General features: G+C 39.6%; 1 long non-coding RNA gene across 1 annotated transcript in view; it reads left to right on the forward strand.

The window, feature by feature from the left end:
• Positions 1–14,128, forward strand: part of LOC115518569 — a 35,728-nt gene extending 21,600 nt beyond the window's left edge. Inside the window, exon 3 of the long non-coding RNA XR_003970311.1 lies at positions 13,903–14,128. This is a non-coding gene — a long non-coding RNA (uncharacterized LOC115518569). The remainder of the gene's footprint in view (positions 1–13,902) is intronic.
• The last annotated feature ends 233 nt before the right edge of the window (positions 14,129–14,361 follow it).

The raw sequence follows: 14,361 nt of genomic DNA on the forward strand, positions 1-14,361 counted from the left end.
TCGGTAGTTGGTATCAGTTAATATCATTGGAAAAGGTATGAGTAGAATAGGAAGACTTGAGGTGATCTAGATGGCAGTGTAGACTTGATTGTGTGGAATTAAACAAAGACCACCTGAATGAAAACAAAGGCTATTTGTTCAGAGCATGCTATGGCAAGGGAGACAGCTGCTGTCCTTTATATTTTAATGGAGACTTAAGGCAGGCAGAAGAGTGGGAAAACTTGGTAGTGGGAAAATGGAAGTCTTTGGGTATGTCTGATTAGAGGTTGTTGGCATGGGGAAGCTGGTAGGCTAACTGGAAATGGAACATCCTGTGTCTTGGTTAGGGGAACATATTTGGCTTTCTCAGTTGGTCCCTAGTTGGAAACCAGGGCAAAATTTAGGGAAGCTTGCAGTTATTAACCAAAGCTTGGACATTGAGGCATATGGTTGGTCTTTTGGTTTATCTGTATTTCCACAGACCAAACTATTTTTACTTTAGGCCCATATTCCTATCTTATATTTTCTTTGTGCCAGCCATATTAAACATCCCACTTTCCCCAGATAAATACACCAGACTTTGGCATGTAGGAGCTGCCTGCCATTGCTCATATTGTTATGTCTTTTTTCTAGAAGGCAGAGGAGGGATAGTAAAAGTATCCTCCAGACTGAGAATGCACTTTGAGACCGAAAAACAAAGCAAGTCACTCCATACCATTTACAGAGTTTTTATTCAGGGTATCTTACTGGGGGGAGGAATTGGATGGGCAATAATTCACTACACAGCTATTCTCTGTGTTTGTCTTTGTTCTCTGAATTAAGTTTGGACCTTAATTCACAGCTTCTATAGAGCAAGTAGATCATTATGTTGCAGTCAAAGGGTAGTTGTCTAAAATGGCACCATCTGTGTGCCAGTCATCTCTACTAATTAGCTAAAGTGGTACCCTCTGGGGCTCCTGGGTGGCTCAGTCGTTAGGCATCTGACTCTTGATTTCAGCTCCAGGCATGATCTCATGGTTTGTGAGTTTGAGCCCCGTGTCAGGCTCTGTGCTGACAGTATGGAGGCTGCTTGAGATTCTGTCTCCCCTTCTCTCTCTGCTCCCCACCCCCCCCCCACTTGCTCTCTCTCGCTCTCTCTCTCTCTCTCTGTCTCTCAAAATAAACTTAAAAAATATAAAGTGGTGTCTTCTGTGTGCCACATTAGGGAAGATCAGAACAAGCCTTCCTACGTTCCAGTCAGGTTACACATTAACTTCATGGAGCCTGGAATATGTAGCCCCAAGGGAGGTCATTCTGTGGGCATGAACAAGATGGAGGGCCAAAGAAGGAGTCAATGGTGTCACCACTTCTATACTCCTCTATCTAGAAAATCCTTTCACTGGTTCTCCAGTTGATGGAACAGATCCTACTCCTACTCCTAATCCCAGCTCAAAATCACCTCATGCTTTATAAAGCATTTCCTAACCCTTTCAGGGAGAATCAGTTGAGCTCCACTTCTGAGATCTTTTTTATAAACATTTTTAACGTTTTTTAAATTTATTTTTGAGAGAGACAGAGCAGGGGAGGGGCAGAGAGAAACAGAAACACAGAACATGAAGCAGGTTCCAGGCTCTGAACTGTCAGCACAGAGCCTGATGTGAGGCTCGAACTTGTGAACCTTGAGATCATGACCTGAGCTGAAGTTAGCTGCTTAACCGACTGAGCCACCCAGGCGCCCCTCCACTTCTGAGATCTTATTACACTTTATTCATGCTATTAGCATAACCTTTCAAACCCTGTTATAGCCATAGATTTTCAGGCAGTGTCTGTATCCCCTGAGAAGGTGGGAACTCCTTTAGATTAGGGTGCATCAGTTTATCTCTTTATGTGGCTCTTCACACTTAGAAAATGCGCAGTAAATGTTTGTGAAATGAAGTTGAATTAAATTTCTACTCCAAACCAAAGGTAAAGGGAAGGGGGTGATTGATAGGTTGCTGTCTAATTAATTTTACTAGCTAAACAATTCCTTTGAACCTCAAAATATGTATTTTATTTAGCTTTTAATCTACCTCATTGAAAACATATTTAAACTCAACAAATCTGTTATTACCATCTTCCCCTTTCAAGGTCCTTTTTCATTTAAAAAGAATTCATTTGGTTCATATATGTTTTCTCCCATCCTGTAGGTTACCTTTTCATTTTGCTGATTATGTCTTTTGCTGTGCAAAACCTTTTGATGTATTTTGATGTAGTCTCACTTGTTTATTTCTGCTTTTGTTGCCTGCACTTTTGGTGTCAAATCCAAAAAATCATTGCCAAGACTAATGTCAAGGAGTGCCTCCTCTACATCTTCCTCTAGGAGTTTTACAGATTTGGGTCTTATGTTTAGGTCTTTAATATATTTTGAGTTGATTTTTGTATATGGTGGATGTGGATATCCAGTTTTCTCAACAGCATTTTTTGAAGACACTGTCCTTTCCCCATTAGGTATTTTTGGTGGCTTTGTTGAAAATTAGTTCACTCTATATATGTGAATTGGTTTATTTCTGGGCTGTCTATTCTGTCCCAGTATTCTGTATGTCTGTTTTTATGCCAGTACCATGCTGCTTTTGATTACTATAGCTTTGTAATAGTTTGAAGTCAGGAAGTTTGAAGTCTGGGTCTTTTGTGGCTCTGTATGAATTTTAGGATTATTTTTTCTATTTTGGTGAAAATTCCATTGGCATTTTGAGAGGGATTGCATTGTATCTGTATATCACTTTGAGTAAAGTAAATATCTGACAGGAGGTTAACTTCCAAAACGTATAAGGAATTCATACAAATCAATAGCAAGAAACCAAATCACTAAATTAAAAAGTGAGTAGAAGATATGAATGGACATTTGTCTAAAGAAAACATGCAAGAAGCCAACAGGTACATGAAAAGATGCTCCACATCACTAATCATCAAGAAATGTAGATCAGGGGCACCCGAGTGGCTCAGTCAGTTGAGGGTCTGACTTGATTTTGGCTCAGGTCATGACCCCAGGATCATGGAATTGAGCCCTCCATTGGGCTCTGTGCTGACTGTGGAGCCTGCTTAAGATTCTCTCCCTCCCTCTCTCTCCCTCCCCCACCTCTCTTTTTCTCTGTCCCTCTTTTCCCCTCCCCTGCTCATGCACATTCTCTCTCTCTCTCTCTCTCTCTCTCTCTCTCTCTCTAAAGTAGAAAGAAAGAAAGAAAGAAAGAAAGAAAGAAAGAAAGAAAGAAAGAAAGAAAAAAGAAATTTAAATCAAAACCATAATGAGCTATCATCTCACACTTGTTAGGAGGGCTATTATCAAAAAGTCAACAGGGGAGCCTGGCTGTCTCAGTCAGTCAGTAGAGTCTCTGAATCTTGATCTCAGGGTCATGAGTTCAACCCCCATAGAGCTTACTTAAAAAAAAAAAATGGAAGGCTAAAAAAGAAGTAAACAGGTAACAAGTGCTGGGAAGGCTGTGGATAAAAGGGAACCATTGTACACTGTTGGTGGGATATAAATTGGTATAGCCACCATGGAAAATAGTGTGGCTGTTTATCAAAAAATTAAAAATGGAACTGCTATATGATCCAGCAATTCTACTTCTGGGTATATAGTCAAAGAAAATGAAATCAGTATCTTGAAAAGATATCTGCATTCCCATGTTCACTGCAGCATATTCACAATAGCCAAGATATGGAAACAACCTAAGTGTTAATCAACAGACGAATGGATAAAGAAGATGTGATACACACACACACACACACACACACACACACACACACACACACACACTCTTTAAAAAGAAGGAAATGAGAAAATGCTGGCACACCTGCGTGGCTCAGTCTGTTTAGCATATGACTCTTGATTTCGGCTCAGGTCATGATCTCATGGTTTGTGGGTTTAAGCCCTGCATTGGGTTCTGTGTGGACTGTGGGGAGCATTCTTGGGATTCTGTCTCTTTCCCTCTGTCTCTGCTCCTCTCCACCTTGCATGTGCTCTCTCTCTAAAATAAATAAACATAAAAAAGAAAAGGAGGAAACACTGCCATTTGCAGTAACTGGAGGACATTGTGCTAAATAAAATAAACCAAACATGGAAAGACAAATATTTTTTTTATTAACTTATTTTTTATGTTTTTAAATTTACATCCCAAATAGTTAGCATATAGTGCAACAATGATTTCAGGAGTAGATTCCTTAGTGCCCCTTACCCATTTAGCCCATCCCCCCCTCCCACAACCCCTCCAGTAACCCTCAGTTTGTTCTCCATATTTAAGAGTCTCTTATGCTTTGTCCCCCTTTCTGTTTTTATATTGTTTTTGTTTCCCTTCCCTTATATGTTCATCTGTTTTGTCTCTTAAAGTCCTCATATGAGTGAAGTCATATGATTTTTGTCTTTCTCTGACTAATTTCACTCAGCATAATACCCTCCAGTTCCATCCACATAGTTGCAAATGGCAAGATTTCATTCTTTTTGATTGCCGAGTAATACTCCATAGTATATATATACCACATCTTCTTTATCCATTCATCCATCGATGGACATTTGGGCTCTTTCCATACTTAGGCTGTTGTTGATAATGCTCCTATAAACATGGGGGTGCATGTGTCCCTTTGAAATAGCACACCTGTATCCCATGGCTAAATGCCTAATAGTGCAATTGCTGGGTCGTAGGGTAGTTCTATTTTTAATTTTTTTGAGGAACGTCCATACTGTTTTCCAGAGTGGCTGTACCAGCGTGCATTCCCACCAACAATGCAAAAAAGATCCTCTTTCTCTGCAGCCTCACCAACATCTGTTGTTGCCTGAGTTGTTAATGTTAGCCATTCTGACAGGTGAAAAGTGGTATCTCATTCTGTTTTTGATTTGTATTTACCTGATGATGAGTGATGTTGAGCATTTTTTCATGTGTTGGTTGGCCATCTGGATGTCTTCTTTGTAGAAGTGTCTATTCATGTCTTTTGCCCATTTCTTCACTGGATTATTTGTTTTTTCAGTGTTGAGTTTGAGAAGTTCTGTATAGATTTTGGATACTAACCCTTTATCTGATATGTTGTTTGCAAATATCTTCTCCCACTCTGTCGGTTGCCTTTTAGTTTTGCTGATTGTTTCCTTTGCTGTCAGAAGTTTTTTATTTTGATGAGGTCCTAGTAGTTCATTTTTGCTTTTGTTTCCCTTGCCTCTGGAGACATGTTGAGTAAGAAGTTGCTGCGGCCAAGATCAAAGAAGTTTTTGCCTGCTTTCTCCTCGAGGAGTTTGATGGCTTCCTGTCTTACATTGAGGTCTTTCATCCATTTTGAGTTTATTTTTGTGTATGGTGTAAGAAAGTAGTCCAGGTTCATTCTTCTGCATGTCGCTGTCCAGTTTTCCCAGCACCACTTGCTGAAGAGACTGTCTTTATTCCACTGGATATTCTTTCCTGCTTTGTCAAAGATTAGTTGGCCATACGTTTGTGGGTCCATTTCTGGGTTCTCTATTCTGTTCCATTGATCTGAGTGTCTGTTCTTGTGCCAGTACCATACTGTCTTGGTGATTATAGCTTTGTAGTATAGCTTGAAGTCTGGGATTGTGATACCTCCTGCTTTGGTTTTCTTTTTCAAGATTGCTTTGGCTATTCGGGGTCTTTTCTGGTTCCATACAAACTTTAGGATTGTTTGTTCTAGCTCTGTGAAGAATGCTGGTGTTATTTTGATAGGGATTATATTGAATATGTACATTGCTTTGGGTAGTATCAACGTTTTAACAATATTTGTTCTTCCTGTCCAGGAGCATGGAATCTTTTTCCTTTTTTTTGTGTCTTCTTCAATTTCTTTCATGAGCTTTCTATAGTTTTCAGTGTATAGATTTTTCACCTCTTTGGTTAGATTTATTCCTAGGTATTTTATGGTTTTTTTGTGCAACTGTAAATGGGATCGATTCCTTGATTTCTCTTTCTGTTGCATCATTGTTGATGTATAGGAATGCAACCGATTTCTGTGCGTTGATTTTATATCCTGCAACTTTGCTAAATTCATGAATCAATTCTAGCAGTTTTTTGGTGGAATCTTTTGGGTTTTCCATATAGAGTATCATATCATCTGTGAAGAGTGAAAGTTTGACTTCCTCCTGGCCGATTTGGATGCCTTTTATGTCTTTGTGTTGTCTGATTGGAGGCTAAGACTTCCAATACTATGTTGAAGAACAGTGGCGAGAGTGGACATCCCTGCCTTGTTCCTGACCTTAGGGGGAAAGCTCTCAGATCTTCCCCCATTGAGGATGATATTAGTGTCGGGTGGTTCACATATGGCTTTTATGAACTTGAGGTATGCTCCTTCTATCCCTACTTTCTTGAGGGTTTTTTATCAAGAAAGGATGCTGTATTTTGTCAAATGCTTTCTCTGAATCTTTTGGGAGGATCATATGGTTCTTGTGGAAAGACAAATATTTATGATCTCACTTCCATGTGGAATCTGAAAACAAACAAACCAAAAGGTTCACAGTAGTGCACATGGGACATTCTCCAGAATAGATCACATACTGGGTCACAAATCAGCCCTCAACAAGTACAAAAAGACTGAGATCATACCATGCATATTTTCTGACTACAACACTAGAAACTTGAAGTACATCACAAGAAAAAATTTGGAAATTTTTTTTATTTTCCAAATACATGGAGGCTAAAGAACATACTACTGAAGAATTTCCTGGGTTAACCAGAAATAAAAATACATGGAAACAAATGAAAATGAAAACATGATGGTCCAAAACCTTTGGGATGCAGTAAAGCTGATCCTAAGAGGGAAGTATATTGCAATACAGGTCTACCTTAAGAAGCAAGAAAAGTCTCAATTATACAACATACTTTACACCTAAAGGAGCTAGAAAGAGAACAGCAAATAAAGCCTAAAGCCAGCAGAAGAAGGGAAATAGTAAAGATTAGAGCAGAAGGGTGCCTGGGTGGCTGAGTTGGTTAAGTGTCCAACTTCTGCTCAGGTCATGATCTCGTGGTTCACGAGTTCTAGCCCTGTGTCAGGCTCTGTGCTGACAGCTCAGAGCCTGGAGCCTGCTTCGGATTCTGTGTCTCCCTCACTCTTTGCCCCTCTCTTGCTCATGCTCTGTCTCTCTCTCTTAAAAATAAACATTGAAAACAATTTTTTAAAAAGATTAGAGCAGAAATAAATGATATAGTGTGGGAAACAGAACACCACAATGACCACAGGCGCATATTTGTTCAGGCTCCAAGACCTCTGAGAAAACTCAAGATCATAGGGTTAAAAATAACCTGAAAGGACTTGAGTGAAATGCCCTTGGGAAATGTGGTCTGTTCTTTAGTACCACAGATAGAGATGTTTTGCTTAAAGGAAGCCAGCTGTATATAGCACAGTGCATTCACTCCCTTCTTTGTCTTTGCTTCTATCATAAAGATTCTTATTGGAACATATGTATCTGCTCTCATACACAAGACACATACAATAGCTGAATCAGATGTACATTGTTTACAGGCTTTGCTAAGCTTCTGTTGTTAATCATTGCTGACCTGTTTTTCCTGAAAACGTATATAAGAAGATGTACCATAAACCTCAGTACCTTGGGCTGTTGGCTCGGGGTCTCCTGTGCCTCACTCTACTATCATCTCTTTTTCTCAGTTCCTTCACTGCCCCAGGTCCACAGCCCATTGAGGTCGACAATATAGAAACAAACAAACAAAAACCCAGTAGAGCAGATCAACAAAACTAAGAGCTGGTTCTTTAAAAGAATTAATAAAATTGATAAGCCCCTAGTCAGACTTATCAAAAAGAAAAGAGAAAGGATGCAAATAAATAAAATTACAAATGATAAAGGAGAAATAATAATCAACATCACAGGAATACAAACAATTATAAGAGAATATTATGAAAAATTAGATTCCAACAAACTGGGCAATCTGGATGAAATGGACAAATTCCTAGAAACATACAAACTACCAAAACTGACACAGGAAGAAATAGAAAATGTGAACAGATCCATAATCAGCCAAGAAATTGAATCAATAATCAAAAATCTCTCAACAAAGTCCAGGGCCAGATGGCTTCACAGGGGAATGCTACCAGACATTTAAAGAAGAATTGATATCTATTCTTCTCAGGGTGCCTGGGAAGCTCAATCAGTTAAACATCTGACTCTTGCTTTCAGGTCAGGTCATGATCTCACAGTTTGTGAGTTCGAGCCCCACATCGGGCTCTGCACTGACAGTAAACCTGCTTGGGATTCTCTCTCTCACTCTCTCTGCTCCTCCCCTGCTCATTCTCTCTCTCTCTTTCACAATAAATAAATAAACTTAAAAAAATACCCATTCTTCTCAGTATTTTTCCAAAAAAAAAAAAAAAAAAGAAAGAAAGAAAAGAAATGGAAGGAAAACTTCCAAATTGTTCTACGAGGCCAGCATTACTGTGATTCCAAAACCAAAGACCCCACTAAAAAGGAGAATTATAGGCCAATATCCCTGATGAACATGGATGCAAAAATTCTCAGCAAGATGCTAGTAAATCGAATCCAACAGTACATTTAAAGAATCATTCACCAGGATCGAGTGGGATTTATTCCGGGGCTTGAGGGGTGGTTCGCTATTCACAAATCAATCAATGTGATATACCACATTAATAAAAGAAAGTATAAAAACCATATGATCCTCTCAATAGTGGCAGAAAAAGCATTTGACAAAGTACATCATATATTCTTTATAAAGAAACCTCAATGAAGTAGGTATAGATAGAACATTGCTCAACATCATAAAGGCCATATATGAAAGACCCACAGCTAATATCATCCTCAATGGGGAAAAACTGAGAGCTTTTGCTGTATGGTCAGGAACAAGACAGGGATGTCCACTCTCACCATTACTATTTAACATAGTACTGGAAGTCTTAGCTTCAGCAATCAGACAATAAAAAGAAATAAAAGGTATCAAATTGTCAAGGAAGAAGTCAAACTTTCACTATTTGCAGATGACATGATATTCTATATAGAAAACCCAAAAGACTTCACCAAAAAATTTCTAGAACTAATACATAAATTCAGCAAAGTCACAGAATATCAAATCAATGTACAGAAATCTGTGTCAGGATACCTGGGTGGCTCAGTCAGTTAAGCATCTGACATTGGCTCAGGTCATGGTCTCACAATTTGTGGGTTTGAGCCCCACGTTGGGCTCTTTGCTGTCAGCACTGAGTCCTATTTGGATCCTCTCTGCCCCCCCCCCGCCCCTACCCTGCTCACACATGCGCATGCACTCTCTCTCTCTCTCTCAAAAAATAAAACATTAAAAAAAAAAAAGAGGGGCACCTGAGTGGCTCAGTTGGTTGAGTGTCCAACTTCAGCTCAGGTCATGATCTCACAGTCTGTGAGTTCAAGCCCCACGTCAGGCTCTGTGCTGACAGCTCAGAGCCTGGAGCCTGCTTCTGATTCTGTGTCTCCCTCTCTCTCTGCCCCCTGCCCTGCTCACACTCTGTCTCTGTCTCTCAAAAAGTGAACAAACATTAAAAAAATTTAAAAAAAAAAGAAATCTGTTGCATTTCTATGCACCAATAATGAAGTAGCAGAAAATGAAATCTAGGAATAAGCCTAACCAAAGAGGTAAATGAACTGTACTCTCAAAACTATAGAACACTTAATGAAAGAAATTGAAGAGGACACTAAGAAATGGAAAAACATTCCATGCTCATGGATTGGAATAACAAATATTGTTAAAATGTCTACACTACCAAAGCAAACTTCACATTAATATAAATCCCCATCAAAATACCACCAACATTTTTCACAGAGCTAGAACAAACAATCCTAAAATTTGTAAGGAACCACAAAAATCCTCAAATCCAAGCAATCTTGAAAAAGAAAAGCAAAGCTGGAGGCATCACAATTCCAGACTTCAAGCTGTGTTACAAAGCTGTAGTGATCAAGACAGTATGGTACTGGCACAGAAACAGACACATAGATCAATAGAACAGAATAAAAAACCCAGAAATGAACCCATTACTATATGGCCAACTAATCTTCGACAAAGCAGGAAAGAATATCCAACGGAAGGAAGATAGTCTCTTCAACAAAAGATGTTGGATAAAATGGACAGCAACATGCAGAAGAATGAAGCTGGATTACTTTCTTACACCATATACAAAAATAGATCCAAAATGGTTGAAAGATCTAAATGTGAGACAGGAAACCATCAAAATCCTAGAGGAGAACAATGTTAGCCACCTCTTGGACCTCTGCCATAGCAACTTCTTACTAGACATGTTGTCAGAGACAACAGAAGCAAAAGCAAAAATGAACTATTTGGGCTTCATCAAGATAAAAACCTTCTGCAAAGTGAAGGAAACAATCAACAAAACTAAAAGGCAGCCTACAGAATAGGAGAAGATTTTTGCAAATGACATATCTGATAAAGTTAGTATCAAAATCTATAAAGAACTTATCAACTCAACATCCAGAAAATTAATAATCCAATTAAGAAATGGGAAGAAGACATGAATAGACATTTTTCCAAAAAAGACATACAGACAGCTAATAGGCACACAAAAAGATGCCCAACATCACTTATCAGTAGGAAATACAAATCAAAACCATGATGAGATACCATCTCACACCTTTCAGAATGACTAAAATTAACAATACAGGAAACAATAGATGTTGGTGAGGATGCAGTGAAGGGAGAACTCTTTTTTTTTTTTTTAATGTTTATTTTTTAGAGAGAGAAAGACAGAGTGTGAGCAGGACAGGAGCACAGAGAGAGAGAGATACAGAATCTGAAGCAGGGTCTAGACTCTAAGCTGTCAGCAAGAGCCCGATGTGGGGCTTGAACTCATGAACTGCGAGATCATGACCTGAGCCAAAGTCAGACACTTAACTGACTGGGCCATGCAGGCGCCCCAAGGGGGAACTCTCTTGCATTGTTGGTGGAAATGCTAACTGGTGCAGCCACTCTGGAAAACAGTATGGAGTTACCTCAAAGAGCTTAAAATAGAACTATCCTATGATCCAGCAATTTCATGAATAGATATTTACCCAAAAGACACAAAAACACTGATTTGAAGGGATACATACACCCTGATGTTTACAGCAGCATTATCAACAATAGCCAAATTATGAAAAAAGCCCAAATGTCCATGGACTGATCAATGGATAGAGAAGATGTGGTAGGGGTGCCTGGGTGGCTCAGTCAGTTAAGTGTCTGACTCTTGATTTTGGCTCAGGTCATGATCTCACAATTCATGGGTTTGAGCCCCACATTGGGCTCTGTGCTGACTAGCACAGAGCTTGCTTGGGATTCTCTCTCTCTCCCTCTCTCTCTGCCCCTCCCCGCTTACATTCTCTCTCTCTCTCTCTCAAAAATAAACATTAAAAAAAAAAAAGAAGATATGGTATATATACACAATGGAATATTACTCAGCCATCAAAAAAATCTTGTCATTTGCAATGATGTGGATGGAGCTAGAGAGCATTATGTTAAGTGAAATAAGTCAGTCAAAGAAAGACAAATACATATGGTTTTACTCATGTGTAATTTAAGAAACAAAACAGATGAACATATGGGAAAGGAAAGAAAAAAGAGTGGAACAAACCATAAGAGGCTCTTAACAATAGAGAACAAACTGAGGGTTGATGGAGAGAGGTGGGTGGGGGTTTGGGCTCAATAGGTTATGGGCATTAAGGAGGGCACTTATTGTGATGAGCACTGGGTGTTGTATGTAAGTGATAATTCACTAAATTCTCCTTATGAGACCAATACTACACTATGTTAACCAACTAGAATTTAAATAAAAATTAAAAAAAAAAAGACATCTCATAGTAACAGAGAGTAGAATGATCGTTACCAGAGGCTGGAGGGTAGGTGAAAAAGGGAAATGCTGGTCAAAGGATACAACCCTTCAATTATAAGATGGATAAGTTCTGGAGACGTGAAGTGCACCATGGTGACTATAGTTAAGAGCAATGTATTCTATACTTGAAATTTGCTAACAGTGTAGAGCTCAGGTTTCTCACCACATACAAAAACAAAAGCGACTATATGATGTAATATATTAATTACTTTGTTAGTACTGATCATTTCACAATGTATACATATGTCAAAACATTGTGGGGGCACCTGGCTGGCTCGGTGGAACATGTGACTTTTTTTTTAGAGCAAGATCTTTTTGTTTGTTTGTTTGTTTGTTTTGAGTGCAACAGAGAGAGAGAGCGAGCAGGAGAGAATCCTAAGCAGGATCTGCACTGTCAGCACAAAGCCTGACTTGGCTCAGTCTCAAAAACCATGAGATCATGACCTGAGCCAAAATCAAGAGTAGGATGCTTAAATGACTGAGTTACCCAGGCACGCCAGAACATGTGACTCTTGATTTCAGGGTCATGAGTTCAAGCCCCACACTGGTCAGAGAGATTACTTTTTTAAAAACATTATGTTGTACACCTTAAATATGTACAGTTTTATTTGTCAATCATACCTCAATAAAGCTGGTGGGCGGGGGTGGGGGGAGAATTAAGCGAAGAGTAAAATACATTTTTTTAAATGTTTTTTTAGCATTTATTTATTTTTGAGAGACAGAGAGAGGCAAAGTGTGAGCAAGGGAGAGGCAGAGAGAGAGGGAGACACAGAATTTGAAGCAGGCTGCAGGCTCTGAGCTGTCAGCACAGAGCCCAATGCGGGGCCGAACTCACAAACCACAAGATCATGACCTGAGGCGAAGTCGGACGCTCAACCGACTGAGCCACCCAGGCGCCCCGAGTAAAATACATTTAAAATCATTGTTGAGACAATCCAATAAAATAAGATAAATTCCCTTTTCCTAACACACACAAAGAATACTGAAAATCAGCTGCCTTCCTTTTCATGACTGAGGTATTAGGAAGAAATTATCAGATATGCCAAAGGGAGAGGTAAATATTTTGAGATTCATTTAGTGTTAATACCAGAGATGGAGGCAGAAACACAACACTGTGGTTATTTAGTCCATCATCAAACCAATATTGTTTAAATATGTTTTCAACATTTGTCTAGAAGGAGATGTGTTCCTCGAAGACCCCAAACTCAGCTAAACAGATGGCTCATAGTTACCAAATTTTTGCTCCTTTGAGACTAGTTAGGGTCATTTGAGTATGACCCCTAGGGGACCTTATTACTGGGCCAGCTCAAGCAGTTCAGAGAAGACAGCTTCTAACCAAACAGGTTATCCTTAAAAGAACTGATAAATAAATTGTCCTCCAAGTTCTTTTACATAGGTCCCTAGAAATTTGCACCGAACAGCCACGGCTCACCCTTGTCCCATTTAAAAAAACATATTTAAGGGCACCTGGGTGGCTCATTCGGTTAAGCACCTGACTTCAGCTCAGGTTGTGATCTCATGGTTGGTGGGTTGAGCCCCACGTTGGGCTCTATGCTGACAGCTGAGAGCCTGGAGGCTGCTTCAGATTCTCTGTCTCTCTTTCTCTCAGCCCCTCCCTACTCACACACACTCTCTCTCTCTCATTAAAAAAATAACAGTAAAACATTAAAAAAAAAAAAAAACAGTAAAAGGGGCGCCTGGGTGGCTCAGTCGGTTGAGCGTCCGACTTCGGCTCAGGTCATGATCTCATAGTCTGTGAGTTCGAGCCCCGCATTGGGCTCTGTGCTGACAGCTCAGAGCCTGGAGCCTGTTTCGGATTCTGTGTCTCCCTCTCTCTCTGCCCCTCCCCCGTTCATGCTCTGTCTCTGTCTCAAAAATAAATAAATGTTAATAAAAAAAAATTTAAAAACACAGTAAAAAATAATAAAAAAAAAATTAAAACATCTTTATGAATAGACTTATTAAAATAAGCAGGGGCTGGGTTTGGTTGACTTGCTCTTTGCACTTGTAACTTCTGCGATGGTCTCATGAAGCAGCGTGTGAGGCACATGTGCCACAAGCAGGGATCTCATTTTCAATGGGAAGGACAATGTCTCTTGCTCTTTTCAGGTCTCATCACACCTTCTCTAAGAAATACCTTCCTCTTCAAGAAACGCAGGCAGAGGCAGAGTGCTTACTGTCGAATGAAGTATGCTCCCACACAGGTGGCTAGGGGCAACTAACTCAGGTCTGGTGATGGTGGAAGGATTGGATGCAGCTGGGGCTGACCACTTGCTATATATATGCCATGGCCCATGCTTCCGTGGAAGAACTGCACGAACTTCCAGGCCACCTAATTATGGGTAAGTTGTGTATGAAATAAGTGGAGAAAATAGACCGAGCAGTCCTGCCACACTGTGTCTGCTTACTCTTGCTTTAGTGGTTTTATTATATATTATATAAATAGATATGTGTAAATATATGTGTAATATATACGCATGTATAGTGTAAATCTACAACTACTTCTTATACCCTGTTTAGTTTCCCCCCATCGTCTCTTTCAGCAAGAATAAGCTTTTAAAAGTTCTT

The sequence above is a fragment of the Lynx canadensis genome, chromosome B4 (genome assembly GCF_007474595.2).
Source record: "Lynx canadensis isolate LIC74 chromosome B4, mLynCan4.pri.v2, whole genome shotgun sequence".
NCBI classification, from domain to species: Eukaryota; Metazoa; Chordata; class Mammalia; order Carnivora; family Felidae; genus Lynx; species Lynx canadensis.